The sequence below is a fragment of the Giraffa tippelskirchi genome, chromosome 10, assembly GCF_054371585.1.
Source record: "Giraffa tippelskirchi isolate mGirTip1 chromosome 10, T2T-mGirTip1v1.2.pri, whole genome shotgun sequence".
In the NCBI taxonomy this organism is placed as follows: domain Eukaryota; kingdom Metazoa; phylum Chordata; class Mammalia; order Artiodactyla; family Giraffidae; genus Giraffa; species Giraffa tippelskirchi.
The window spans coordinates 3,891,814-3,895,122 of NC_137284.1; the positions used below are offsets into that span (position 1 = coordinate 3,891,814).

The following is a 3,309-nucleotide window of genomic DNA, read 5'->3' on the forward strand; positions in this document are numbered from 1 at the left end:
AGAAAAGGAAGTGGATTTTTTTTATATGATCACACCCAGTTTTCTAAATATTTACACGCAGCTGTGTTTCTGCCCTGAAGGCACATGGCCTCTTGTTCCCCATTAAAAACACATCTGTTCTGTTTGGCTGATCAGAGGGGCCTAGCCATGCCCTATTCTCTGCCCCTGGAGCACTTGGAACATGGAAAGCAATTGCCCAATTGCTTGTGTGGCAGCCCCAGACAGGGCCCTTGAGGCCAGAAAAACTTCTCATATCTGGATGATTGCAGACGTCTCCCAGCTGGGCTCCTCCCACCTGACAACCAGAGTGTCCTTTAAAAATGCACGTGAAATCCCACCACACCCTTCTCCTGATCCTGCAGTGACCTCTCCTCTCACCCGGAATAAGGCTCAGAGTCCTTGAGGTGGTTTATGACACTCTGCACACTGGCCTCCACTTCAGTCTCTGATCTCCGTGCCTACCTCTCACCCCAACATTAGCTTCCTATGGCTGCTATAACAAATGACCTCAAGTGATGGCTTAAAGCAATAAGAATTTATTCTCTTGCAGTTGAATGCTGGAAGTTCAAGTTCAAGGTGTTGGCAGGGCTGTGCTCCCTTCAAAGGCTCTAGACAAGGATCCCTCTTGTCTCTTCCAGCTTCAGGTGGCTGTCTGCAACTCTTGGCTTGTGGCTGTGTCCCTCCTGTTGCTGCCTCTGTGGTCACATGACTCACCGCTTCCCGCCCCTTTATCTTCTCTGTATGTCTGTCTTATAAGGACACATGTGATTGCATATAGGGCCCACTCAGTCCAGGATACACTCCTCATCTCAAGAGGCTTAAATTAATCATACCTTTTGCCATATGAGGTAATACAGGTTCCAGGATTGCGACGTGGACATGTCTTTTGGGGGTCCACACCCAACTCCATTTACACACTCAACATTCACACAACCCCAGCTCCCTGATCCCTAGCTACTCCTCAAACACACGAAGCGTATTTCCAAGACCCAGCCCCCTCTGATAGACTGTCTCTCCCCACCCCACCCCTAATGGCTTTCTCGGGAAGATCCCCTGGAGGAGGAAATGGTAACCCGCTCCAGTATTCTTGCCTGGAGAATCCCATAGACAGAGGAGCCTGGTGGGCTACAGTCCATGGGGTCACAGAGTCGGACATGACTGAGCGACTGACCACCACCACCACCAGCCCTTTATGCAGGACTTAGAGGTCACCTTCGCTCCTTCTAAAGCAGCACAACCCGGCTGGTCTCCATCTCTTTCCTTGCCTTCATCACCACCTGACTTGAATACGTTCACATGTTCATTGTTTCACTTCCCGTCTCCCTTAACCAGCATGAATGCTCTACAGGGCAGGTTCTTCACTTCAGCAACACAAGTGAGCATTCTGGAAGGTGTGTGAGGGTCTGTAGTCTTCAAGGACTCTGGCTCTTTCTCTTTCTGCTCCTCCCTCCTCAGCATATGACTTCCTTTCTCATGACCTCATGATCCAAGATTGGTGCTCCAGCTCCAGCCATCCTGCTGGTATCCCAGGAAGAGGAAGAAAGTCGGTTGTTGTTGTTTTTCAGTCGCTAAGTCATGTCTGACTCTTTGCGACCCCATGGACTGCAGCCAGGCCTCCCTGTCCCTCACCATCTTCCAGAGTTTGCCCAAGTTCATGTCCATTATATATGTTGGGGACACCTTCTTAGAAGTGTTATATAAGAAGTTGGTTTTGTGGCTGATAGTGAGGGATACAGAGATGGATCCCCGCTCTCCAGCATAATCAGTTCCCTCAAAGGCCAGGTCTTAGGCTGGAGGCTGCTCCTACCCACATGGCATTTGGGTACCCTGATGAGACGAGGAGCCTCTAGCTCAGCAGGAGCAGGTGAATGAAGCATGGGGCAAGGCCTGTACCCACTAAGGGCCCAGGAGGGAGGCTGCATGTGCCCTCAGGGGCAGGCAGCCCCAGGAGTCCCAGGATGAGGCCCTGAATGAAGCTCCTTGCCAGGGGCTGCTACAAGGCAGCCACTCAGTTCCCCATCTCCTCTAAGCACCTGGTTGGGCTGGCAAAGCCCACCTGGCCCCCTGACTGAGGGTCCAGCTGCTGCTAAGCCCCCCACCCTGAAAGGCAGGTTTATCTTGCAGCCAACCCCCGATTCCCAACAACTGTCATTTTCTAGGAACTTAAACGGAATACTTGACTCACCATCATCACCATCATGTTATTATTGCTGTTCAGTCGCCAAGTCGTGTACGACTCTCTGCGACCCCAAGATCTGCAGCATGCCAGGCCTCCCTGCCCCTCACTACCTCTTGGAGTTTGCCCAAGTTCATGTCCGCTGAATTGGTGATGCCATCCAACCATCTCATCCTCTCTTGCCCCCTTCTCCCCCTGCCCTCAATCTTTCCCAGCATCAGGGTCTTTAAAATGAGTTGGCTCTTTCGTATCAGGTGGCCAAAGAATTGGAGGTTCACCTTCAGCGTCAGTCCTTCCAGTGAATATTTAGGGTTGATTTCCTTCGGGATTACATCAGTCTAAGGACCTCATTGAATCACTCATGTAATTCTGACCACAGCTCTGCAAGGCAGGCACCACCTCATCATCCTTATCTTACAGGTGCGGGGCCAGTGTGGGCACTGCCCTTGGCGTTGCTGGGCCTTCCTTGGTTGGTGTTGCTGATGGTGACGGTGCTGTTGGTGGTGTGGATGGTGTGCTGGCAGGATGCTGGTGCTGGCTGCCCGTGGGTATCCCACCGACATCCGGGGCCAGGGTCTCCAGGGTACTGCTGCTTGGCTCCCTGTAAGACCCCACCCCGTCCTTCTCTGCCTCCCACCGCAGGGCTGCCTGGAGAGCGGTGGAGGAGGCTCCCCACCTTTGCCAGCAGGCGCTGCGGGCTTGGTACACGGTGCCCTTCAAGGTGCGCCAGACTGCAGCTGGCCCCGTCGTGTAGCCCTTTCTTCTCTCCGCTTTGTGTTCAGGCCCTTTTGATTCGGGAACAAGGCTCCTTTATGCAGTGCCGGCCTCGCCAGGCCTCCCTGATCCACCCATGGCTGGGGATTTCCTTTGCATCTGGCGCTAGGAGCCCCTCTGGGAGCTAGATGGCAGGAGGGCTCGGTGGTGTCACAAAACCTGGGTGACTCAGCTTTCAGTGGGGCATTGTGGCCCCATAGCTTTGATAGTTTAAGTGGGAATCTCAACAAAGGGGAGGCCGGGGCTGCAGGGAAGGTGAGGCTCCTGAGACCGCCCTTCGTGGGGCAGCCTCCGCAGTCTCACCCGCCAGGAGAAGGCCCCTCTCCCAGGAGGACGATTGCATTTCTCTGGGAGGACTG

The 3,309-nt window shown here is 53.7% G+C and overlaps 1 long non-coding RNA gene across 1 annotated transcript; it reads right to left on the minus strand.

Moving 5' to 3' along the window:
* Positions 1-521: 521 nt before the first annotated feature.
* LOC145523254 (uncharacterized) lies at positions 522-3,051 on the minus strand. The gene is made up of 2 exons (XR_014066451.1): positions 2,186-3,051; positions 522-749 (listed from the first exon to the last, which is right to left on the minus strand). It is a non-coding gene; the product is annotated as an uncharacterized LOC145523254 (long non-coding RNA).
* Between the last annotated feature and the right edge of the window lie 258 nt (positions 3,052-3,309).